Below are 27,832 nucleotides of genomic sequence, written 5' to 3' on the forward strand. Positions count from 1 at the left end.
CACAACAAACTGGAAAATTCTGAAAGAGATGGGAATACCAGACCACCTGACCTGCCTCTTGAGAAACCTGTATGGTGGTCAGGAAGCAACAGTTAGAACTGAACATGGACCAACAGACTGGTTCCAAATAGGGAAAGGAGTACGTCAAGGCTGTATATTGTCACCCTGCTTATTTAACTTACATGCATCATGAGAAACGCTGGGCTGGATGAAACACAAGCAGGAATCAAGATTGCTGGGAGAAATATAAGTAGCCTCAGATGTGCAGATGACAGCACCCTTATGGCAGAATATGTATACCCAACATTGGAGCACTGAAATGTATTAGATGCTCAAAGTTCTGGAAAGAGAGACAGACAACAATAAAATAGTCTTCAGGGACATCATTACCCCACCTTCAACAATGGGTAATATTCTAGATTATCAACAAGGAAACTAGACTTCAACCAAGCTTTAAACCAAATGGACCTAAAAGATAACATTCAGAACATTACATCCAAAAGTAACAGTGTACACGTTCTTCTGAAGCACACACACAATGTTCTCCAGGATGGACCATAGGCTAGATCATAAAGCAAGTCTTAACAGATTTAAGAAAATTAAAATCAAAGAAGTATTCTTTTTGACCATAGTGGTATAATACTAGAAATCTGTAATGGAAGGAAATTGAAAAATTCACAAATATGTGAAAATTAAACAACACAGTCCTGAACAACCAGTAGATCAAAAAAAGGAAATTTAAAGAAAACAGCTGAAGAAGGAGAAATCAAAAAGAAAATTGAAAAATATCTTGAAGCAAACAAAAATGAAAATGTATCATTCCAAAATCTATCATTTCAGTTCAGTGGCTTAGTTGTGTCTGACTCATTGCGACCCCATGGACTGCAGCACGCCAGGATTCCCTGTCCATCACCAACTCCTGGACCTTGCTCAAACTTATGTCCATTGAGTCAGTGATGCCATCCAGCCATATCATCCTCTGTCGACCCCTTCTCCTACCTTCAATCTTTTCCAGTGTCAGGGTCTTTTCCAATGAGTCAGTTCTTTGCATCAGATGGCCAAAATATTGGAGCTTCACTTTCAGCATCAGTCCTTCCAATGAATATTCAGGACTGATTTCTTTTACGATTGACTGGTTTGATCTTGCAGTCCAAGGTGCTCTGAAGACTCTTCTCCAACACCAATTCAACAGCATCAGTTCTTTGGCTCTCAGCTTTCTTTATAGTCCAATTCTTGCATCCATACATGACTACTGGAAAAACCATAACTTTGACTAGGACCTTTATAGGCAAAGTACTGTCTCTACTTTTTAATGTCCTGTCTAGGTTTGTCATAGTATTTCTTCCAAGGAGCAAACATCTTTTAATATCATGGCTGCAGTCACCATCTGCAGTGATTTTGGAGCCCAAGAAAATAAAGTCTCGCACTGTTTCCGTTGTTTCCCTATCAATTTGCCATGAAGTGATGGTATTGGATGCCATATTAAATTTTTTTCCCCCATTTATTTTTATTAGTTGGAGGCTAATTACTTTACAACATTGCAGTGGTTTTTGTCATACATTGAAATGAATTAGCCATGGATTTACATGTATTCCCCATCCCGGTCCCCCCCTCCCACCTCCCTCTCCACCCGATCCCTCTGGGTCTTCCCAGTGCACCAGGCCCGAGCACTTGTCTCATGCATCCAACCTGGGCTGGTGATCTGTTTCACCCTAGATAATATACATGGTTCGATGCTATTCTCTTGAAACATCCCACCCTCGCCTTCTCCCACAGAGTCCACAAGTCTGTTCTATACATCTGTGTCTCTTTTTCTGTTTTGCATATAGGGTTATCATTACCATCTTTCTAAATTCCATATATATGTGTTAGCATACTGTAATGGTCTTTATCTTTCTGGCTTACTTCACTCTGTATAATGGGCTCCAGTTTCATCCATCTCATTAGAACTGATTCAAATGAATTCTTTTTAATGGCTGAGTAATATTCCATGGTGTATATGTACCAGAGCTTCCTCATCCATTCGTCTGCTGCTGGGCATCTAGGTTGCTTCCATGTCCTGGCTATTATGAACGGTGCTGCGATGAACATTGGGGTGCATTTGTCTCTTTCAGATCTGGTTTCCTTGGTGTGTATGCCCAGAAGTGGGATTGCTGGGTCATATGGCAGTTCTATTTCCAGCTTTTTAAGAAATCTCCACACTGTTTTCCATAGTGTCTATACTAGTTTGCATTCCCACCAACAGTGTAAGAGGGTTCCCTTTTCTCCACACCCTCTCCAGCATTTATTGCTTGTAGACTTTTGGATAGCAGCCATCCTGACTGGCATGTAATGCTACCTCCTTGTGGTTTTGATTTGCATTTCTCTGATAATGAGTGATGTTGAGCATCTTTTCATGTGTTTTTTTGCCATCTGTATGTCTTCCTTGGAGAAATGTCTGTTTAGTTCTTTGGCCCATTTTTTGATTGGGTCATTTATTTTTCTGGAGTTGAGCTGGAGGAATTGCTTGTATATTTTTGAGATTAATCCTTTGTCTGTTGCTTCGTTTGCTATTATTTTCTCCCAATCTGAGGGCTGTCTTTTCACTTTGCTTATAGTTTCCTTTGTTGTGCAAAAGCTTTTAAGTTTCATTAGGTCTCATTTGTTTATTTTTGCTTTTATTCCTAAAATTCTGGGATGTGGGTCGTAGAGGATCCTGCTGTGATTTATGTCGGAGAGTGTTTTGCCTATATTCTCCTCTAGGAGTTTTATAGTTTCTGGTCTTACATTTAGATCTTTAATCTATTTTGAGTTTATTTTTGTGCCCTATGGTGTTAGAAAGTGTTCTAGTTTCATTCTTTTACAGGTGGTTGACCAGTTTTCCCAGCATCACTTGTTAAAGAGGTTGTCTTTTTTCCATTGTATATCCTTGCCTCCTTTGTCGAAGATAAGGTGACCATAGGTTCATGGATTTATCTCTGGGCTTTCTATTTCGTTCCATTGATCTATATTTCTGTCTTTGTGCCAGTACCATACTGTCTTGATGACTGTGGCTTTGTAGTATAGTCTGAAGTCAGGTAGGTTGATTCCTCCAGTTCCATTCTTTCTCAAGGTTACTTTGGCTATTCGAGGTTTTTTGTATTTCCATACAATTTGTGAAATTATTTGTTCTAGTTCTGTGAAAAATACCGTTGATAGTTTGATAGGGATTGCATTGAATCTATAGATTGCTCTGGGGAGTATACTCATTTTCACAATATTGATTCTTCCAATCCATGAACACAGTATATTTCTCCATCTGGTTAATCTTGAGTTTTAAGCCAACTTTTTCAGTCTCATCTTTCACTTCATCAAGAGGCTCTTTAGTTCCTCTTCACTTTGCCATAAAGGTGGTGTCATCTGCTTATCTGACTTTATTGATATTTCTCCCAGCAATCTTGAGTCTAGCTTGTGCTTCATCCAGCCCGACATTTCTCATGATGCATGTAAGTTAAATAAGAAGGGTGACAATATACAGCCTTGATGTCCTCCTTTCCCAATTTGAAACCAGTCCATTGTTCTATGTCCAGTTCTGTTTTTTCTTGATCTGCGTACAGGTTTCTTAGGCAGCAGGTAAGGTGCTTAGTTCCTATCCCTTTTAACAGTTTTCCACAGTTTATTGTGATCCACTCAGTCAAAGGCTTTATTTAGCGTAGTCAGTAAAGCCAAAGTAGATGTTTTTATGGGATTCTCATGCTTTTTCCATGATCCAGTGGGTATTGGCAATTTGATCTCTGGTTCCTCTGCCTTTTCTAAAACCAGCTTGAACATCTGGAAATTCTCAGTTCAGGTACTCTTGAAGCCTAGCTTGGATAATTTTGAGCATTTCTTTTCTGACACATGAAATGAGTGCAATTGTGCAGTTGCTTGAACATTCTTCGGCATTGCCTTTCTTTGCGATTAGAATGAAAACTGACCTTTTCTAGTCCTGTGGCCACTGCTGAGTTTTCCAAATTTGCCGGCATTTTGAGTGCAGCACTCTATCAGGGTGATAGTGGCATAAATATCAACTCGTGGACCAATGGAACAGAATTGACCACGTGGTAATAACCCCCTCGTATATAGCCAACCAGTATTTGGCAAGGAACGTGAAAATATTCAATGAGGGATGTCACATTTCTTCAGTAAATGGTGTTGGAAGGATTGGATACTTAATGAAATTGGACCCCTGTCTTACATCACTTAAGGAAATTAACTTAAATAGATTAAAGAGTTATTCTTAAGACCTGAAACCATAAAGCTCCTAGATGAAAACAGAGAGTTTTTGTGAAACACGTTGGTGTTGATAGTGATTTTTCAGATATGGCAAAAAAAAAAGCAAAAATTACCACATAGGACTTTATAAAAACCAAAAAGCTTCTTCACAACAACAGAAATAGTTAGCAAAATGAAAAGGCAGCTTACAAAGTAGGAGGAAGTATTTGCAAATCATATATCTGTAAGGGATTGATACCTAAAATATATGATGATCTCATACAGTGCAGTAACAAAACATAATTACTGTTGCCTTTTTGATTATATGAGATTTATTCTGTTAGCAGCTTTCAACTGTGTAATGCCTTATTGTTAATGGTAATCACCACTTTATATGTTAGATCCCCAGAACTTTTTCACCTTATAGCTAGAAGATTGTCCCCTTTGACCTAACCCCTCCAAGCCCTGTTAACTGCCCCAATCTATGGTGTTTATATTGCTTTGACTGTTTTAGCTTTCACATATAAGTGATATTTGTCTTCATGTGACTTATTTCACTTAGCATGATGCCCTCGAGGTCCATCTGAATTGTTACAAATGGCACAGTTTTCTTCTTTCTTCATAAGTAATGTGTGTGTGTGTGTGTGTGGGTGTGTGTGTGTGACATCCTTTTTCATTCATTTGCTAACGGACTCTTAGGTTGTTGCCATGTTCACTGGAAGGACTGATACTGAAGCTGAAGCTCCAATACTCTGGCCACCAGATGCAAAGAGCTGACTCATTGGAAAAGACCCTGATGCTGGAAAAGATTGAGGGTAGGAGGAGAATGGGGATGATAGAGGATGAACTGGTTGGATGGCATCACCGATTTGATGGACATGAGTTTGAGCAAACTCTGGGAGACAGGATAGGTCAGGGAAGCTTGGCGTACTGCAATCCATGGGGTTGCAGAGTTGGATATGATTGAGCAACAACAATATGTTCACTATTGTGAATAACACCACAGTGAACATGATAATACAGATATCTCTTCAAGTAGTGATTTCATTTCCTTTAAATAAATACCAGCAGTGGGTTTGCTAGATCATACGGTAGTTCTGTTGTTAATGTTTTAAGGAACCTCCATAGTGTTTTCCACAGTGGCTGCACCAGTTTACCATTTCTATCAGGAGTGTAGGAGAGTTCCCTTTGCTCCACATCTTCACCAGTACTTGTCTTTTTTGATAATAGTCATTCTAACAGTTGTCAGGTGATATCTCATTGTGGTTTTGATTTACATTTTCTGATGATTAATGATGTTGAGCATCTTTTCATGTGCTTGTTCACCATTTGTGTATCTTCTTTGCAAAAACATCTGTGCAGATCCTCTGCCTATTTTTTAATCAGATTTTTGTTTTGTTTGCTGTTTAGTGGTAGGAATTATTCTTATATTCTTAATATTGTACACCTAATCAGATGTATGATCTACAAGTATTTTTTACTATTCCAGTAGGTTGCTTTTGCACACTGATTATTGTGTCTTTTGATGCACAACATTTTTATGTTCAATATGGTCCCATTTGTCTAGTTTTGTTTTGGTTTCCTGTTCTTTTGTTGTCATATCTAAGAAAAAATTGCTAAATTAAACATCATAAGGTTTCCCCCAGTGTTCTGTTTTAGAGTTTTATAGTTTGGGGTCTTTAGGTTTAGGAACTTAATCCATTTTCAATTAATTTGGGGTATGGTGTAAGATTAGAGCCCACCCTCATTCTTTTGCATGTGAGTATCTAGTTTTCCCCAACACTATTTTTGAAGAAACTATTGTTTCTTCTTTTAGTGGTCTTGGTATCCTTATCAAAGATCATTTGGCAATATACACAAGGGTATGGAAAGTTGTACTTTGAAGAGTACACTATGGAGGTTCCTTAAAAAATTAAAAACAGAACTGCCATATGATCTAGCAGTGCCACTGCTGTCACCCTTGCCCTTCATCACCTTCACTCCTATCCCCTTATAGAGGTAATTACTAGTATTAGTTTTTGAATTTTATGTTCTGTTTTGTGGAGGTGAGGGAGGATAGATCATCTATGTACATGGTTCATATAACAATACAGCACACACCTTTCTTGCTCCCTGGCCATCTTGGTGGCTGCTCTTGGTTGGGGGCTTCCTGCTCCTAAGGTAGACAGATGGTGGCCACAAAGGAGATGTAAAAGTCACTGGGGTCAATCAGCGCTGTGTTCCAATTGTTTATGAAAAGTGGAATGTATGTACTTGGGTACAAGCAGACTCTGAAAATGTTCAGACAAGGCAAAGCAAAACTGGTCATCCTTGCCAACAACTGCCCAGCCTTGAGGAAATCTGAAACAGAGTACTGTGCCCTGTTGGCCAAAACTGATGTCCATTACTGCAGTGGTGATAATGTTGAATTGGGCATAGCATGAGGAAAATACTACAGGGTGTGTACATTGACTGTCATTGATCCAGGTGACTAATATCATTGGAAGCATGCTAGAACAGATTGGTGAAAAATAAATTGTGTACAATTTTTCTTTAACTGGCTGGAGATTTTATTTTTTTAAATACAGTGTACAACGCTATCCATTGAAAAAATGTTTCCACATCTGCCCTCTATTTCCCTCCTCCTTAGGTATGCCCTCCTCTGTAGGTTACTGGTTTTGTTAGTTCTTTTTATAGTTTTCCAATGTATGTTAATCTATAGTGTTATCCTTCCCCTTTCTTACACAAAAGGTAGCTGATATACTGTATACTCTGTTCAGTACCATTTCCCTGCCTCAAGTTGGCAATATTTCCTAAAGCTCTTTTCAAAGCATGAGCTTTCCTATGCTTTTTTTATAGATGAAGAATATTCCATTGTGTAATTTTACTATTTTTAATCAGTGCCAACCAATGAACTCTTTTGCAATTGTTAAAAACAATGTTACAGTGAAAAACTTGGAATGTGTTATTTCATAATTAGTAAAGTGTGCTTGTAGGATGAGATTTCATTATTGCTGTCTGTAGTGAAGTGAAGTTGCTCAGTCGTGTCCAACTCTTTGCAACCCATGGACTGTAGCCTGCACCAGGCTTCTCTGTCCATGGAATTCTCCAGGCAAGAATACTGGAGTGGGTTGCCATTTCTTTCTCCAGGGGGTCTTCCCGACCCAGGGATCAAATCTGCGTCTCGCGCATTTCAGGCAGACGCTTTACTATCTGAGTCACCAGGGAAGCCGTCTATAGAGCCTGTACTAATTTATGTTCCTACCAGCAGTATGAAATAGTACCCTGGTTCATAGTAGGGATTTATTTTGCTTTTATGTTTGTTTTTAGTTTGGTCTTCATGGTTTTGTAGCTTGAGGCCAGAGAAGAAATGTTCATATATCATTTTTATTTACAGTAGTGGTAGCATTAGAGCATTTGACAATAGAAGCTAAGCAACAGAAAGACAAATACTGACTTGTACAAGGAGTGCTGCTGCTAAGTGGCTTCAGTCGTGTCCGACTCTGTGTGACCCTGTAGACGGCAGCCCACCAGGCTCCTGTCCCTGGGATTCTCCAGGCAAGAACACTGGAGTGGGTTGCTGTTTCCTTCTCCAGTGCATGAAAGTGAAAAGTGAAAGTGAAGTTGCTCAGTCATATCCGACTCTTCGCGACCCCATGTTCTGTAGCCTACCAGGCTCCTCCGTCCATGGGATTTTGCAGGCAAGAGTACTGGAGTGGGTTGCCATTGCCTTATCCACTTGTATAAAGAATATAAAATAACAAACAGTTAGGCCTAACCATTTTTTTGCCTTTCTTCCTACAGAGTTCCTTTGAACAAATTTCTACCCAAACATGTTTTCAGTTGCTTTTGGTGCCTAGAAATTTGAATATGCATATAGGAATCATTAAATTTAGAACTGTTACTATCAGTCATGCCAGGCTTATGTTATTTCAATGTTTTGGAAACATATTGCAAGATTTTATTCATTCGTTAAAGGTATTGTTAGGAAACAATACTATTTTTTTTTTAAATATATATTGGACAAATGGCTTACTGTATTGTTATTGTCTAGCACTGATAGCTTACAGTGAATGATGTCAGATTCGTCATCTCTGCAGAACATTTAGCTTCAGGATCAGGGACCAGGTTTGATCACTAAAGAACTTTTATGTAGCAGTTTTATTAAAGTACAAAAAGGGACAGAGAAAGCTTCTGACACAGACAAGAGAAGGGGGAGAGGGGTGGCCCACTGGCTAGTCTTATCAAGGCCTTATATACTTTCACAGACTCATTCCCAAAACGTACATCTTAAATTAACAAGATTAGAACTAACAATAGGAAGGTTTTACCAGACCCACTCCCACAATGTACATTTTAAGATAACAGGATTAGTCAGAAGGTTCTTCAGAAGGAGAAACAAGTCCTCCAGCAGGATACATTGTTACATAGTTTCAGTTCAGTCCCTCAGTCCTGTCCCACTCTTTGCTACCCCATGGATTGCAGCACACCAGGCCTCCCTGTCCATCACCGACTACTGGAGTCCACTCAAACTCATGTCCATTGAGTTGGTGATGCCATCCAACCATCTCATCCTCTGTCGTCCCCTTCTCTTCCTGCCTTCAATCTTTGCCAGCATCAGGGTCTCTTGAAAAGAGTGAGCTCTTTGCATCAGGTGGCCAAAGTATTGGAATTTCAGCTTCAACATCAGTCCTTCCAATGAATATTCAGGACTGATCTCCTTTAGGATGGACTGGTTGAATCTCCTTGTAGTCCAAAGGACTCTCAAGAGTCTTCTCCAACTCCACAGTTCAAAAGCATCAATTCTTTGGCGCTCAGCTTTTTTTATAGCCCAACTCTCACATCTATACATGACTACTGGAAAAACCATAGCCTTAACAAGATGGACTATTGTTGGCAAACTAATGTCTCTACTTTTTAATATGCTGTCTATGTTGGTCATAACTTTCCTTCCAGGAAGTAAGTGTCTTTTAATATCTGGCTGCAATCACCATCTGCAGTGATTTTGGAGCCCCAAAAAATAAAGTCTGCCACTGTTTCCACTGCTTCCCCATCTATTTGCTATGAAGTAATGGGACTGCTTGCCATGATCTTAATTTTTTGAATGTTGAGCTTTAAGCCAACTTTTTCGCTCTCCTCTTTCACTTTCATCAAGAGACTCTTTAGTTCTTCACTTTTTGCCGTAAGGGTGGTGTCATCTGCATATCTGACATTACTGATATTTCTCCCAGAAATCTTGACTCCAGCTTGTGCTTCATCCAGCCCAGTGTTTCTCATGATGTACGCTGCATATAAGTTAAATAAGCAGGGTGACAATTTACAGCCTTGACTTACTCCTTTCCCTATTTGGAACCAGTCTGTTGTCATGTCCATTTCTACCTGTTGCTTCCTGACCTACATACAGATTTCAAGAGTCAGGTCAGGTGGTCTGGTGTTCCCATCTCTTTCAGAATTTTCCAGTTTGTTTTGATGCACACAGTCAAAGGCTTTGGCATAGTCAATAAAGCAGAAATAGATATATTTCTGGAACTCTCTTGCTTTTTTAATGATCCAGGGATGTTGGCAATTTGATCTCTGCTACCTCTGCCTTTTCTAAAACCAGCTTGAACATCTGGAAGTTCACGGTTCATGTACTGTTGAAGCCTGACTTGGAGAATTTTGAGCATTACTTTACTAGCATGTGAGATGAGTGCAATTGTGTGGTAGTTTGAGCATTCTTTGGCATTGCCTTTCTTTGGGATTGGAATGAAAACTGACCTTTTCCAATCCTGTGGCCACTGCTGAGTTTTCTAAATTTGTTGGCATATTGAGTGCAGTACTTTCACAGCATCATCTTTTAGGATTTGAAATAGCTTAACTGGAATTCCATCACCTCCGCTAGCTTTGTTCATAACTATACTTCCTAAGGCCCACTTGACTTCACATTCCAGGATGTCTGGCTCTAGGTGAGTGATCACATCATCGTGATTATCTGGGTCATGATGATCTTTTTTGTATAGTTCTGTGTATTCTTGTCACCTCTTAATATCTTCTGCTTGTATTAGGTCCATACCATTTCTGTCCTTTATTGAGCTCATCTTTACATGAAATGTTCCTTGGTATCTCTAGTTTTCTTGAAGAGATCTCTAGTCTTTCCCATTCTGTTGTTTTCCTCTGTTTCTTTACATTGATTGCTGAGGAAGGCTTTCTTATCTCTTTGCTATTCTTTGGAACTCTGCATTCAGATGGCTATATCTTTCCTTTTCTCTTTTGCTTTTCACTTCTCTTCTTTTGACAGCTATTTGTATGGCCTCCTCAGACGCCATTTTGGTTTTTTGCATTTCTTTGTCTTGAGGGCAGTCTTGATACCTGTCTTCTGTACGATGTCATGAACCTTCGTCCATAGTTCATCAGGCACTCTATCTATCAGATCTAGTTCCTTAAATCCATTTTTCACTTCCACTATATAATCATAAGGGATTTGATTTAGGTGATACCTGAATGGTCTAGTGGCTTTCCCGACTTTCTTCAAGTTAAGTCTGAATTTGGCAATAAGGAGTTCATGATCTGAGCCACAGTCAGCTCCCGGTCTTGTTTTTGCTGAGTGTATAGAGCTTCTCCATCTTTGGCTGCAAAGAATATAATCAGCCTGATCTCAGTGTTGACCATCTGATGATGTCCATGTGTAGAGTCTTCTCTTGTGTTGTTGGAAGAGGGTGTTTGCTATGACCAGTGTGTTATCTTGGCAAAATTCTGTTAGCCTTTGCCCTTCTTCATTCTGTACTCAAAGGCCAAATTTGCTGGTTACTCCAGGTGTTTCTTGACTTCCTACTTTTACATTCCAGTGTCCTATAATGAAAAGGACATCTTTTTGGAGTGTTAGTTCTAGGTCTTGTAGCTCTTCATAGAACCATTCAACTTCAGCTTCTTCAGCATTACTGGTCGGAGCGTAGACTTGGATTACCGTGATATTGAATGGTTTGGCTTGGAAACGAACAGAGATCATTCTGTTGTTTTTGAGATTGCATCCAAGTACTGCATTTTGGACTCTTGTTGACTATGATGGCTACTCCATTTCTTCTAAGGGATTTTTGTCCAAAGTAGTAGATATAATGGTCATCTGAGTTAAAATCACCCATTCCAGTCCATTTTAGTTCGCTGATTCCTAAAATGTCAATGTTCACTCTTACCATCTACTGTTTGACCACTTCCAGTTTGCCTTGATTTATGGACCTAACATTCCAGGTTCCTATGCAATATTGCTCTTTACAGCATCAGACCTTGCTTCTGTCACCAGTCCCATCCACAACTGGGTATTGTTTTTGCTTTGGCTCCGTCTCTTCATTCTTTCTGGAGTTATTTCTCCACTGATCTCCAGTAGCATATTGGGCATTATCGACCTGGGGAGTTCATCTTTCAGTGTCCTATGTTTTTGCCTTTTCATACTGTTCATGGGGTTCTCAAGGCAAGAATACTGAAATGGTTTGCCATTCCCTTCTCCAGTGGACCACATTTTGTTAGAACTCTCCACCATGAGCCATCCGTCTTGGGTGGACCTACATGGCATGGCTCATAGTTTCATTGAGTTAGACCATGCTGTGAACCATGTAGCTGAAACTGGAATACTTTGGCCACCTCATTCAAAGAGTTGACTCATTGGAAAAGACCCTGATGCTTGGAGGGATTGGGGGCAGGAGGAGAAGGGGATGACAGAGGATGAGATGGCTGGATGGTATCACCGACTCCATGGGCATGAGTTTGAGTAAACTCCGGGAGTTGGTGATGGACAGGGAGGCCTGGCGTGCTGCAATTCATAGGGTCGCAAAGAGTCGGACACAACTGAGCGACTGAATTAACTAATTGAACTAACTGGACCATGTGATTAGATTGGTTAGTTTTGTGTGATTATGGTTTCCAGTCTGTCTGATAGAGAAAAATAAAAGCCTTATGGAAGCTTCCTGGTGGGAGAGACTGACTGAGGGGGAACCTGCAGTCTTACTCTGATGGGTGGTGCCATGCTCAGTAAATCTTTAGTCCAATTTTCTGCTACATAGTTTAAGATGAGTTGTTTTGTTGTGTAACTATCAGCTCTGGTCTTAAAGAAAGTTCCTCTTAAAGATTGTTGTCACTACAACTTAGAGTTTAGGAAAAACACATGTTAAGTGATTAAAGGAAAGCAATGTAGCAAAAAAAAAAAAAGTTTTGCCCTTTCTCCATCTTGAGAGCCCTGGACCCCTTCCTCCTTGAAGGCCCCAGACTGTTTATCAGCCTACCTAACAATTAGCTCTCAGCATTAACTGACTAACATTTGTGATCTCATCTCACCCAAAGATGTTCCTTTTGAGATGACCAGGAGACTCCATTTATAAATGTGGTTTGGATTTAATATGTTCTTGTAACAACTTTGTAAAGCTGCTTTTGCCCTTTCAAGTTTGACAACACGGTTTTTTGTTTTTGTTTTTTTCTTCAGCAGATATAGAATTAAACTTTTCTATTCAAATGAAAAGGCTTGCCTTACTTTAGTTCAAGATAATTGTTTATAGGTACTTTAAAGCAAACTACTCTCGATTCTCTGAAGCATTTTGAGACATAAAGCTGAATTGTGGTGAAGTGTGTCTGGCTAACAGGGCTTCAGATAGTAATGAATCTGCCTGCAATGCAGGAGACCCAGGTTCAATCTCTGGGTCAGGAATATCCCCTGGAAAAGGCTAATGGGCCCATTGTGGTATGCATATGTCTGTGCACCTCCACAGATGTCCCGTTTTTCTGTACATCTTTTGCATTTGCATCCTTTGCATGTGATAATGCTACTCTATATATAGTTGTCCTAACCCACAGTCAAAAAGAAGGATGGTATCATGGCAACAGTGGAACTATCATCTTCAGCATAAGGTTTGAGAATGATGGTGGAGATAGTGGTAAAGAACCTGTTTGCCAATGCAGGAGATGTAAGAGACTCAGGTTCAGTCCCTGGGTCTTGAAGATCCCCTGGAGGAGGGCATGGCAATCCACTCCAGTATTCTTGCCTGAAGAATCCCATGGACAGAGGAGCCTGGCAGGCTACAGCCCACAGGGTCGCAAAGAGTTGGACATGACTGAAGCCACTTTATACACAAACTCACACACTTATACACACAGACACACACATAGTAAAGGTAGTAGATTAAAGCACACCCTAATGTATTTTAGAGAAGAGTTTATTAATACATGATTTAGATGTGCTGTATATGTTCTCTTGGCTATTCATTAATACTTTCTCATTAACTGAATAATAATTAATTCCTTCCTCTGTTCTCAGTTTCCAGTTGTACTTTGTCAGAAGCTTGAATCACCAAACTGTTTTTCACGAAAAAATTTTTTTCTTATAGTGCAAGGGGTTGCAAAGAAGTAAAGAGACATGTTACATGCTTTTGAAAATAATATAATAGGCTCAGATACTGCTTTTTTTGCAGATATTAAAAAAAAATTATTGGAATACGATTCCTTTATAGTGTGTTAGTTTCTTCTTTACAGTGAAGTAAATCAGCTGTATGTTTACATTTATCCCTTTCCTCTTGAACCCCCACTCCCCGACTCACCCCTCCCAGGTTCTTACAGAGCACCAGGTAGAGCTTTCTGTGCTTTATAGCAGCTTCCCATTCGCTATTTACATGTGGTCAATCCTAATCTCCCAGTTTGTCCTACTCTGCCCTCCCTCCCCTATCCACATGTCATTTCTCTAGGTCTGTGTCTCTATTCCTGCTTTGGAAATAGGTTCATCTATACCTTTTTTCTAGATTCTGTGTGAAAATGTTAGTTGCTCAGTTTTGTCTGACTGTTTGTGGCCCCATGGGCTATAGCCCACCAGGCTCCTCTGTCCATGGAATTCTGCAGTCAAGAATACTGGAGTGGATTGCCATTCCCTTCTCCAGGGGATCTTCCTCACCCAGGGACTGAACCCGGGTCTTCCACGTTGCAGGCAGATTCTTTACTGTCTGAGCCACCAGGGCATATATATCCATGAATATGTGATATTTTTGTTTCTTTTTCTGACTGACTTCACTCTGTGTGACAGACTCTAGGCCCATTTATGTCTCTACAAATGACTCTATTTCGTTTCTTTGGTGGCTGAGTAATAGTCCATTGTGTGTATGTACCACATTGTCTTTATCCATTCATCTGTCGTTGGACACTTAGGTTACTTCCATTTCTTGGCTATTGTAAATAGTGCTGCAGTGATTGGGGTACATGTGTCCTTTTGGATTATTATTTTCTTGGGGTATATACTCATTAGTCGGACTGCTGGGTCATAGGGTAGTTCTGTATTCAGTTTTTTAAGGAACCTCCATACTGTTCTCCACAGTAGCTGTATCAGTTTGCCTTCCCACCAGTGGTGTTAAGAGTGTTCCCTTTTCTCCACGCCCTCTACACCATTTATTGTTTGTAGACTTTTGATGATGGCCATTCTGATCCATGTGAGGTGATAGCTCATTGTAGTTTTGATTTGAATTTCTCTTATAATTAATGATGTTGAGCATCTTTTCATATGTTTGTTGGTCATCTGTAAATCTTCTTTGGAGGGATGTCTATTTAAGTCTTCTGCCCATTTTTTGACTGAGATGTTTATTTTTTTGATGTTGGGCTCCATGAGCTGTTTGTATATTTTAAAGATTAATCCTTTGTTTGTTGCTTTGTTTGCAACCTTCTCACTGTGTCCTCACATAGCATTTTCTCTGTGCATGTCCCTCTTTTTATAGCGACACCAGCCCTGTTCATTTAAGGCTCTCTTGTTACCTCATTTAAATTTAATTACCTCCTTGAAGGATCTATCTCCAAATACAACCATATTGAGGGTTAGGGCTTCAAAATATAAATTTGAAGGGGGGACATAGTTCAATTAACAGGAACAATCCATAATGTTCAGTAATGAGCCAAGAGATATCCTAGGAGTAGTGCTTTGATTGAGATTTAGAATAGGCAACTGGACACTTGTTATCTAAAACTGGGGGAGATAAAGCATGAAGGGCTGGCTTACACGTCTTCACAGGTATGAAGGAGATGTAACAGAATGGGTCACACTGGATGTGAAGGCAATCAAAGCAAGGTCTTCAATAGATAGAGTCCTTTACTTTTCAGAAGTACCTGGGGAACAGGGAGATGGAGATGTTGCTGGTATGATTATACAGTTTCCCCTCACAACACCTCAACTTTCTTTTATTCCTACCTGATTCAGTGGTCCTAGGAATAGGGCTGCAATTACAGGGCCCAGAAGCAGGCTAATTCCTAAGCAAGAAACTTTAACTCTACTTTCAAACTTTTACACCAGAATTCCTAAAGGCCTAATGACAGGTGTGTGTTCACCTCATCTGGCAAAATTGGGGTTGACAGTGAACACAGCTATATTACCTAGTGGTTGTGATAGATCACTAGAATGATACTCTGTGTAAATGAGAGTGGGCTGAAGGGGAAGCATTTGGTAGACTGGTGTTGCTCCTGACAGCCTGAACCAGCACAGTGGCCACACTTTGAAAAGTGTCCCTTCCAGAAGTGGAAAAGTTTGGGTCAAATTCAGTGATAAATGGAGAAAAGGAGAAATATAGCTGAGAGTTCATCTTTCAGTGTCCTATCTTTTTGCCTTTTCATACTGTTCATGGGGTTCTCAAGGCAAGAATACTGAAGTAGTTTGCCATTCCCTACTCCAGTGGACCACGTTTTGTCAAAACTCTCCACCATCACCCGTCCGTCTTGGGTGGCCCTACACGGCATGTCTCATAGTTTCATTGAGTTAGACCAGGCTGTGGTCCTTGTGATCAGTTTGGTTCATTTTCTGTGATTGTAGTTTTCATTCTCTCTGTCTTCTGATGGATATGGATAAGAGGCTTATGGACAGGGAGTTGGTGATGGATAGGATGCCTGGTGTGCTGCCGTCCATGGGGTCACAAAGAGTCCGATATAACTGAGTGCTGAACTGAACTGATAGCTGAGAGTAAAAGAATGAATAAATAGGACATACAACAAGAGAAGTCCATTCCATTGGTGCCCTGAGAGGCTCAAGGTAAGAGATGATACTGTATCTTAATTCAGTTTTGGCAGATGTTGCAAAGGATGCAGCCATATGTTGCCAAGACTGCTCCTCCTTTTGGAACCTGAGATCAGATGAAAGCCTGCAAACCAAGTGACTTTGCTTTGGGAGATCGACTGAACCAATTGTTGATGACTGAGTAGGACTCTAGTAATGTGCCAGTATCTTTTGAGTATTTTACTTCAGAAAGAACAATTCACAGGACATCTACTCTGTTTACAAATTTTAAATCTACAGTATATTATGTTGACTATATAGTGTTGTCTGTAAGTTACATCTGTCGTATCATACAGTGTATCATAATACAATGTATTGTTGCTAAGGTTATATTTCTATTGATGGTCAAATATATCGGGGAATTGAGTTAAAGGCTTTTCAGGATATAATACTGATGGCACAGAGTTCCCTGGTGATCCAGTGGTTAGGACTCTGCTCTCACTGCTGAGGGCCTGGATCTTTTGTTGGGGAACTAAGATCCCACAAGCCACTCAGTGCAGCCAAAAAATAAAAGTGATGGCAAGTGAGTAGTTTGAGGGAAAATTGATTCAGCTATCCATCAGCTAAGTTTATTATAAAGTACAAATAGAGGTAGATCAAAGAAGTTGGTATAAAAATACAAAAATGTATGTAATGGCTTTATAAGATGGGCTTGTTTTTTACTGTTGTCATATGTCATATAAATGTTATACTGAAAATAGATTCCCAGATAAATATATTTTGCTCTGGAAGAGCCTTCGGTAAAGGCCAGGTACAGACTGTGTAGTAAGATTTGAACCTCAGGCAGAGAAATGTCTCTTTGCCTCAGTTTCTAGGAGGTAATCTCTAGACCCTTGGAATGTTATGTTGATAGGAATGTCTTCATTTACCCCAGGGCCTTGTGATAGTAATTATGTAAGTAGATCAGTCAGTTCAGTTCAGTCGCTCAATCGTGTCCAACTTTTTGCAACCCCATGAATTGCAGCACGCCAGGCCTCCCTGTCCAAAACAAACTCCCGAAGTTTACTCAAACTCACGCCTATCGAGTCGGTGATGCCATCCAGCCATCTCATCCTCTGTCATCCGCTTCTCCTCCTACCCCCAATCCCTCCCAGCATCAGGGTCTTTTCCAACAAGTAATCTCTTCACATGAGGTGGCCAAAGTATTGGAGTTTCAGCTTCAGCATCAGTCCTTCCAATGAACACCCAGGATTTATCTCCTTCAGGATGGACTGGTTGGGTTTCCTTACAGTCCAAGGGACTCTCGAGAGTTTTCTCCAACACCATAGTTCAAAAGCATCAATTTTCCGGTGCTCAGCTTTCTTCACAGTCCAACTCTCACATCCATACATGACCACTGGAAAAACCACAGCCGTGACCATATGGACCTTTGTTGGCAAAGTAATGTCTCTGCTTTTTAATATGCTATCTAGGTTGGTTATAACTTTCCTTCCAAGGAGTAAGCGTCTTTTAATTTCATGGCTGCAGTCACCGTCTGCAGTGATTTTGGAGCCCAAAAAAATAAAGTCTGACACTGTTTCCACTGTCTCCCCATCTATTTCCCATGAGGTGATGGGACCAGATGCCATGATCTTAGTTTTCTAATGTTAAGCTTTAAGCCAACTTTTTCACTCTCCTCTTTCACTTTCATCAAGAGGCTTTTTAGTTCTTCTTCACTTTCTGCCATAAGGGTGGTGTCATCTGCATATCTGAGGTTATTGATATTTCGATCGGCAATCTTGATTCCAGGTTGTGCTTCTTCCAGCCCAGCGTTTTTCATTATGTACTCTGTATATAAGTTAAGTAAGCAGGGTGACAGTATACAACCTTGACATACTCCTTTTCCTATTTGGAACCAGTCTGTTGTTCCATGTCCAGTTCTAACTGTTGCTTCCTGACTTGCATACAGGTTTCTCGAGAGGCAGGTCAGGTGGTCTGGTATTCTCATCTCCTTCAGAATTTTCCACAGTTTATTGTGATCCACACAGTCGAAGGCTTTGGCGTAGTCAATAAAGGATATTTCTGGATTTTTTCTGGAACTCTCTTGCTTTTTCGATGATCCCGCAGATATTGGCAATTTGATCTCTGGTTCCTCTCCCTTTTCTAAAATCAGCTTGAACATCTGGAAGTTGTCGATTCACGTATTGCTGAAGCCTGGCTTGGAGAATTTTGAGCATTACTTTACTAGCATGTGAGATGAGTGCAATTATACGGTAGTTTCAGCATTCTTTGGAATTGCCTTTCTTAGGGATTGGAATGAAAACTGACCTTTTCCAAGTCCTGTGGCCACTGCTGAATTTTCCAAATTTGTTGGCATATTGAGTGCAGCACTTTCACAGCATCATCTTTCAGGATTTGAAATAGCTCAACTGGAATGCCATCACATCCACTAGCTTTGTTCATAGTGATGCTTTCTAAGGCCCACTTGACTTCACATTCCAGGATGTCTGGCTCTAGGTGAGTGGCCACACCATTGTGATTATCTGGGTCATGAAGATCTTTTTTGTACAGTTCTTCTGTGTATTCTTGCTGCCTCTTCTTAATATCTTCTGCTTCTGTTAGGTCCATACCATTTCTGTCCTTTATTGAGGCCATTTTTGCATGAAATGTTCCCTTGGTATCTCTAATTTTCTTGAAGAGATCTCTAGTCTTTCCCATTCTGTTGTTCTCCTCTATTTCTTTGCGTTGATCGCTGAGGAAGGCTTTCTTATCTCTCCTTGCTATTCTTTGAAACTCTGCATTCAAATGGGAATATCTTTCCTTTTCCACTTTGCTTTTCACTTCTCTTCTTTTCACAGCTATTTGTAAGGCCTCCTCAGACAACCATTTTGCCTTTTTGCATTTCTTTTCCATGGGAATGGTCTTGATCCCTGTCTCCTGTACAATGTCATGAACCTTTGTCCACAGTTCATCAGGGTCTCTCTCAATTAGATCTAGTCCCTTAAATCTATTTCTCACTTCCACTGTATAGTCAGAAGGGATTTGATTTAGACCTGAATGGTCTAGTGGTTATCCCTACTTTCTTCAGTTTAAGTCTGAATTTGGAAATAAGGAGTTCATGATCTGAGCCACAATCAGCTCCTGGTCTTGTTTTTGCTGACTGTGTAGAGCTTCTCCATCTTTGGCTGCAAAGAATATAATCAGCCTGATTTCAGTGTTGACCATCTGGTGATGTCCATGTGCAGTGTCTTGTCTTTTTTTGTTGGCATCGGGTGTTTGGTATGACCAGTGCATTCTCTTGGCAAAACTCTATTAGCCTTGCCCTGCTTCGTTCTGTCCTCCAAGGCCAAATTTGCCTGTTGCTCCAGGTGTTTCTTGACTTCCTACTTTTGCATTCCAGTCCCCTATAATGAAAAGGACACCTTTTTTTGGGTGTTTAAGTTAAGTCTGTCAGTCGTGTCCGACTCTTTGCGACCCCGTGGACTGTAGCCCACCAGACTCCTCCGTCCATGGGATTCTCCAGGCAGGAAGACTGGAGTGGGTCAGATAGTAACTGCGTGATTTGCACGGGACCTCAGAGCCACATCCACAGCATGAGGAGGGGCGTGGACTTTCAGTTCTGCAGCTTGACTTCGTCAGGATTGGAAGCGGAGGTGGTCAAATCAGCCCTGATGGGCAGGCAGCTGTGCATGCAAGATGGACCCCTATTTAACACTCTTGATACCAAGGCTTCGTTGGGTTTCCTGTTTGGCAAAAGTTCATGCTTTTTTCACACATCATTACCAGGAGAATCTTGCTGCCTTGATTCTATGAAAAAGACAACTGGAAGCTCTGAACTTAGCTTTCTGGACTCTTCCCTGTATGCTTTTTCCTTTGGCTGACGTTAATCTCCATCCTTTCACTATAATAAAATAAAACTAAGTAACACAGATGTGCACATTCACACACACGTACAAAGACTTTCCCACAAATGATTTTATGTAATAACCTTTTTCTCCCTGCCCTTTCCCTGTTCTCTCTCCCCTCTGATAACCACTAGTTTGTTCTTTAAGTCTGTGAGCCTGTTCCTTTTTGTTTTATTCATTAGTTTGTTGTATGTTTTAGATTCCACATATAAGTGATATCGTACAGGATTTATCTTTCTCTGACTTGCTTTACTAAGCATAATGCCTTTCAGGTCTATTCATTTCGCTGCAGATGGAAAGTTTTCATTCTTTTTTATGACTGAGTAAATTCCATCATGTGTGTGTGTATATACATACAAATATATAGATATATACATGCACACCCCACATCTTCATCCATTCATCTGTTGATGGACACTTAGGTCACTTCCATACCTTGGCGATTGTAAATAATGCACTCTTAAGCATTGGGGTGCATGGATCTTTTCAAATGAGTGTTCTTGAGGTTTGTTTTTTGTTTTTTTGGATATTTACCCTGGAGCAGAATTGCTAGGTCATATGGTAATTGTGTTTTTAATTTTCTGCAAAACCTCCATACTGTTTTTCACAGTGGCTGCACCAATATACAATTTACATTCCACCAGCAGTGAGCAAGGATTCCTTTTTCTCTACATCCTTGCCAACATTTGTTATTTCTGTTCTTTTTTAATGATAGTCTTTCTGACTAGTGTGATCTGATACTTCATTGTGGTTTTGATTTGCTCCTGATGATTAGCAGTGTTAGGTATTTTTCATGCGTTTATTGGCCATCTGTATGTCTTCTTTGGAAAAATGTTCAGTTTTTCTGCCCATTTTTAATTGGATTTGTCTTTTTGATGTTGACTTGTATCAACTGTTTATATATGTTGGATATTAACCCCTTATTGATCATATTATTTGCAAATGTTTTTTCCTACTCAGAAGGTTGTTTAGTTTGTTGATGGTCTCGTTTGCTTTCCAGAAGCTTTTAAGTTTAATTATGTCCCTTTTGTTTTTGCTTTTGCTTCCTTTGCTTTAGGAGATATATAAAAAAAGAAATATTGCTGCCATTTATGTCAAAGAGTAATCTGCCTGTTTTCTTTTAGTAATTTTATAGTGTCTTTTCTTACATTTAGATCGTTAATCTATTTTGAGTTTATTTTTGTATGTGGTGTTAGAGAATGTTCTAATTTTATTCTTTTACATGTAGCTGTCCAGTTTTCCCAGAACCACTTATTGAAGACACTGTCTTTTCTCCATTGTTTATTCTTGCCTCTGTCATAGATTAACTGACCATAAATGTGTGGGTTTCTGTGTGCCCTCTTCTGTTCCGTTGATCTCTATGTGTTTTTATGCCATTAGCGTAGCATTTTGATTGCTACAGCTCTGTAGTGTAGTCTGAAACCAGGGAACATTATTCTTCCAGTTCTGTTCTTCTTTCTCAAGATGGTTTTGGCTATTTTGGGGTCTTTTGTGTTTCTATAGAAATTTTAAAATAATTTATTCTAGTTCTGTGAAAAATGCCCTTTGGCTTTGATAGGGATTACGTTGAATCTGTGGATTTCCTTGGGTAGTATGGTCATTTTAGCACTATTCTTCTAATTAATGATCATGGCATATCTTTCATCTGTTTGTGTTGCCTTTCATTTCTTTCATCTGTGTCTTATAGTTTTCCAAGTACAGATTTTTTATCTCATTATCTTTTCTGACCTCAATACTATGATATTAGAAGTTAACTACAGGGAAAAAAACTGTAAAAAATACAAACATATGGAGGCTAAATGGTAAGCTGCTAAACAATCAATGGGTCAGTGAAGAAATCAAAGATGAAATTTTAAAAAAAGTACCTGAAGACAAATGAAAATGAACACACAGTGATCCAGGACCTGTGGGAAACAGCAGAAGCAATTCTAAAGGAAAGTTGATAGCAATACAAGCTTACCCCAGGAAACAAGAAAAGTTTCAAATAAGCAACCCAATCTTATACCTAAAGGAACTAGAAAAAGAAAAACAGACAAAATCCAAAGTTAGTAGAAGGAAAGAAATCATAAAGATTAGAGCAGAAATAAATAAAATAGAGGCTAAAGAAAAAAAATAGAAAAGATCAATGAAACTAAAGCTGGCTTTTTGAAAAAGCAAACAGAATCAATAAATCTTTAGCCAGACTCATCAAGAAAAAAGAGAAAGGACCCAGATAAATAAAGTCAGACATGAAAAAGGAGAAGTTACAACCAGCACCACAGAAATGCAAAAAAAATCATTATGAGGCCACCTCAAGGAACTATGTAACAATACAATGGACAACCTAGAAAAAATGCAGAAGTTCTTAGAAAAGTATAATCTCTCAAGACTGAACAAGGGAAAAATAGAAGATATGAACAGTCAATTACAAGTAATGACATTGAATCAGTATTTTTAAAACTTCTAGAAAACAAAAGTCCAGGGCCATATGGTTTTATAGGTGAATTCTATAAAACACGTAGAGAAGAGTTAACACCTGTCCTTCTCAAGCTGTTCCAAAAAATTGCAGAGGAAGGAATACTTCTAAAGTCATCTTGTTGAGGGCACCTGAAACCAAAACGAGACAAAGATATCACACACAAAAAAGAGAATTACAGACCAAAATCACTGATGAACATAGATGTAAAAGTCCTCAACAAAATACTACCCAACCAACTCCAATAGTACATTTGTAGTTGTTCAGTCGTGTCCAACTCTTTGCAGCCCCATGAACTGCAGCACACCAGGTTTCCCTGTCCCTCACCATCTCCTGAAGCTTGCTCAAACTCATGTCCTTTGAGTTGGTGATGCCATCCAACTATCTCGTCCTCTGTCGTCCCCTTCTCCTCCTGCCTTCAATCTTTCCCAGCATTAGGGTCTTTTCCAATGAATCGGTTCTTTGCATCAGATAGACAGTGTATTGGAGCTTCACTTTCAGCTAAAGTCCTTATTAATACCATCACATCAGAAAGAATGGATGCTCTCAATGTTTTTAGCTTGATACTGAATAAATTGGTTAAACTTTTAAGGTTGGTAGATCATCCAGAGCAAACATGGGCTGATAAGAAACAATATGGAGATTCCCTGGCACCTCAGTGATAAAGAATCCACCTGTCAGTGCAGGAGAGACAGGTTCAATCCCTAGTCCAGGAAGATCCACATGCTTTGGAGATCTAAGCCTGTGTGTCACAGCTTTTGAGTCTGTGCTGTGGAGCATGGGAGCCATAACTACTGAAGCCCACACATCCTAGTGCCCGACAGTGAGAAGTCTGTGCACAGCAACTAGAGAGTGGCCCCCACTCCTTGCAACTAGAGAAAAGCCTGCACAGAAACAAAGACCGAGCTCAGCCAAAAATAAACAAATGTTAAAAAAAATAAGAGAAACTTCAAAGCACAAATGAGAAACAACAAAAAATCCCAATAGGAACTGGAGACCAAGGCTTCAGAATATATAAAGTAGCACATTGTTAGCAATGTCAAGTATAAGCTGTTTTGGAAACAGTTTAGTGAGGATTGTGTTGGGGATAGTGGCCCTAGGGTATCCCCAAGTCCTGTTGGCCTGTGGGATGATCAGGCCAGACAAATTGTGTGAATCGCTGTAGGTAGGTAAGTGGAATCTTCAGGTTTATTGGGAAAGATCAGTTAATGCTCTTGTTAGGTGACGTTAAATTAAAAATACTTTTCACAGGACAAACTTTTGTAATCAAAGACATTTAAAGTGTCCCAGAGTGCCTTTCAGTGACTAAGCCAGTATTCTAGTGTTTCTGGGTGCATGTGGTATATTACAGAAAGAGTTCTGTCATGCTGCCTGTTAATTAATAGAGCAGAACATTTGAAGATTGATCCTGTTAAATAGAGTTCAGTCCAGTTCAGTTGCTCAGTCGTGTCCAACTCTTTGCAACCCCAGGAACCACAGCACACCAGGCCTCGCTGTCCATCACCAACTCCCGGAGTCCACCCAAACCCATGTCCATTGTGTCAGTGATGCCGTCTAACCATTTCATCCTCTGTTGTCCCCTTCTCCTCCTGCCCTCAGTCTTTCCCAGCATCAGGATCTCTTCAAATGAGTCAGCTCTCCGCATCAGGTGGATAGAGTATTGGAGTTTCAATGTCAACATCAGTCCCTCCAATAAACACCCAGGCCTGATCTCCTTTAGGATGGACTGGTTGGATCTCTTTGCAGTCCAAGGGACTCTCAAGAGTCTTCTCCAAGACCACAGTTCAAAACTTGCTCAAATTCATGTCCATTGAGTCCGTGATGCTGTCTAACCATCTCATCATCTACCACCCTCTTCTCCTCTTGCCTTTAATCTTTCCCAGCATCAGAGTCTTTTCCAGTGAGTCAGCTCATTGCATCTGGTGGCCAGAGTATTGGAGCTTCAGCTTCAGCATCAGTCCTTCCAATGAATAGTCAGGGTTGATATCCTTTAGGATTGACTGGTTTGATCTCCTTGCAGTCCAAGGGACTCTCAAGAATCTTCTCCAAAACCACAGTTCAAAAGCATCAATTCTTTGGTGCTCATCCTTTATGGTCCAACTCACATCTCTGCATGTCTACTGGAAAAACCATAGCTTTCACTATACAGACCTTTGTTGGTAAAGTAATGTCTCTGCCTTTTAATACACTCCCTAGGTTTGTCATAGCTTTCCTTCCAAGGGGCAAGCATCTTTTAAGTTCTTGGCTGTAGTCACTGTTCACAGTGATTTTGGAGTCCAAGAAAATAAAATCTGTCACTGCTTCCACTTTTTTCCGTTCTCTTGCCATGAAGTGATGGGACCATTGCCATGATCTTCATTTTTTTGAATGTTGAGTTTTAAGCTAGCTTTTCACGCTCCTCTTTCACTGTCATCAAGAAGCTCTTTAGTTCTTCACTTCTTGTCATTAGATTGATACCATCTGCATGTTGAGGTTTTTAATATTCTCCTGGCAGTCTTGATTCCAGTTTGTGATTCATCCAACCCACAGCTTTTCATGATCTACTCTGCATATAAGTTAAATAAACAAGGCGATGACATACAGCCTTGTCATTCTCCTTTCCCAATTTTGAACAAGTCCACTGTTCCATGTCCAGTCCCAACTGTTACTTCTTGACTCAAATACAGGTTTCTCAGGAGACAGGTAAGGTGGTCTGGTATTCCCATCTCTTTAAGAATTTTCCACAGATTGTTGTGATCCACACAGTCAAAGGCTTTAGCGTAGTCAATGAAACAGAGGTAGATGTTTTTCTGGAATTCCCTTACTTTCTCCATGATCAAATGAATGTCAATTTGATCTCTCGTCCCTCTGTTTCTTCCAAACCCAGCTTGTACGTCTGGAAGTTCTGGGTTCGAGTACTGCTGAAGCCTAGCTTGAAGGATTTTGAGCATAATCTTGCTAGCATCTGAAATGAGCACAATTGTATGGTAGTTGGAACATTCTTTGGCATTGCCCTTCTTTAGGATTGGAATGAAAACTGACCTTTTCCAGTCCTATAGCCACTGCTGAGTTTTCCAAATTTGCTAGGATATTGAGTGCAGCCCTTTAACTGCATCTTCTTTTAGGATTTTTAATAGCTCAGCTAGAATTCCATCACCTCCACTAGCTTTGTTTATAGTAAATTTTTCTGAGGCCCATGACTTCACATTCCAAGATGTCCAGCTCTAGGTGAGTGACCACAGCATTGTGGTTACCCAGGTCATTAAGACATTTCTTGCATAGTTCATCTGTGTATTCTTGCCACCTCTTCTTAATCTCTTCTGCTTCTGTTAATGTCCTTTCCATTTCTATCCTTTATTGTGCTCATCCTTGCATGAAATGTTCCCTTGGTATCTCCAGTTTTCTTGAAGAGATCTCTAGTCTTTCCATTATATTGCTTTCCTCTATTTTTTTGCACTGTTTATTTAAGAAGGCCTTCCTATCCCTTCTTGCTATTCTCTGGAACTCTGCATTCAGTTGGGTATATCTTTCCTCTTCTCCCTTGCCTTTCACTTCTTTTCTTTCCCCTTCTCCCTTGCCTTTCACTTCTTTTCTTTTCTCAGCTATTTGTAAAGCCTCCTCAGATATCCCCTCTGCCTTTTTGCATTTCTTTTCCTTCAGTCACCACCTCCTCTACAGTGTTATGAGCCTCCATGCATAGTTCTTCAGGCACTCTGTCAGATCTAGTCCCTTGAATCTATTTGTCACTTCCACTGTATAGCTCATACCTGAATGCCATGATAGTTTTCCCTACTTTCTTCAATTTAGGCCTGAATTTTGCAATAAGGAACTTGAGATCTGAGCCACAGCTGAGCTTCTCCATCTTTGGCCGCAAAGAACATGATCAATCTGATTTTAGTATTGACCATTGGGTGATGTCCGTGTGTAGAGTCATCTCTTTGGTTGTTCAGAATGGTTGTTTGCTATGACCAGTGTGTTCCCATGACAGAACTCTGTTAGCCTTTGCCCTGCATAATTTTGTACTCCGAGGCCAAACTTGCGTGTTATTCTGGGTATCTCTTAACTTCCTACTTTTGTAGGAATCTTTTGATGAATCTTTTTTGGTGTTCTAGTAGGTGTTGTAGGTCTTCATAGAACCGGTCATCTTTATCTTCTTTGGCATCAGTGGTTAGGGCATAGATCCACTCCAGTATTCTTGCCTGGAGAATCCTATGGACAGAGGAGCCTGGCAGGGTATAGTTTATAGTGTCAGAAAGACATGACTGAAGTGGCTTAATATGCACTGTGTTGTTGAATGGTTTGCCTTGAAAATGGGGGTTGCAGCCAAGTACTGCATTTCTGACTCTTGTTGACTATGAGGGCTACTCCATTTCTTCTAAGGAATTCTTACCCACAGTAATAGATGTAATGGTCACCTGAATTATTATAAGAGTTCCCCATTCCTGTCCTTAGTTCACTGATTCCTAAGATGTCGATGTTCACTCATCTCCTGCTTGACTACAGCCAGTTTACCTTGATTCATGGGCCTAACATTCCGGGTTCTTAATGCAGTTTTGTTCTTTACGACGTCAGACTTGACTTTTCACCACCAGATACATCCACAACTGAGTGTTGTTTCTGCTTTGACCCAGCCACTTCATTCTTACTTGAGCTGTTAGTAATTGCCCTCCAGTGGCATGTTGGACACCTTCCAACCTGGGGTGGGGGGACTCATATTGCAGTGAAATATCTTTTTGCCTTTTCATAGTGTCCATGGGGTTCTCCATGTAAGAATATTAGACTGGGCTGCCATTTCCTTCTCCAGTGAACCACATTTTGTGAGAACTCTTCACTATGACCAGACCATCTTGAGTACTACTGATGAAGAGTACATGATGACTTTAGAGCCCAAACTTGACTTTGGATAGGTTACTAATGCCCTTACTTCAAAATTTATTAATGAATCATTATTTATTTTTAAAAAGTCACCAAATTTATTTTTTAGCAAGTCTGTTGTTTTGATTGATGAAGCAGAGGCTAGAGTAACCCATACAGTCATGCTTTGGAAAAGTAACCTATTTGTTACTACTAGGGATTTTTTCCCATGTGAAAAGTATGTAGAGGGAACCTCTTTCTTTGATTCAGATTTTAAAATTATAAAAGGAACTTAGTGTAAAATCACTGCGGACCTATATTTGGAAGTGAAATATTTTATGATTAGGAGGTAAAAAAGTTTATATTCACTTGTCTTTTATTCAGTAGCTATTTTACATTTATCTTTGAACTTCCAATTTGTTATCACAAACATTTTAAAGTTTATATGCTATTTGCCATATTTTCGCTAAAATGAATTTATTTGGGAACTTT

General features: G+C 39.9%; 1 protein-coding gene and 1 pseudogene across 4 annotated transcripts in view; both read left to right on the forward strand.

Moving 5' to 3' along the window:
* KLHL2 (kelch like family member 2) overlaps nucleotides 1-27,832 on the forward strand; it is a 164,592-nt gene that overhangs the window by 100,043 nt on the left and 36,717 nt on the right. The gene's annotated exons all lie outside the window — the stretch shown is intronic.
* LOC110141256 (large ribosomal subunit protein eL30 pseudogene) lies at nucleotides 6,381-6,807 on the forward strand (annotated as a pseudogene).

The sequence above is a fragment of the Odocoileus virginianus genome, chromosome 12 (assembly GCF_023699985.2).
Source record: "Odocoileus virginianus isolate 20LAN1187 ecotype Illinois chromosome 12, Ovbor_1.2, whole genome shotgun sequence".
NCBI classification, from domain to species: domain Eukaryota; kingdom Metazoa; phylum Chordata; class Mammalia; order Artiodactyla; family Cervidae; genus Odocoileus; species Odocoileus virginianus.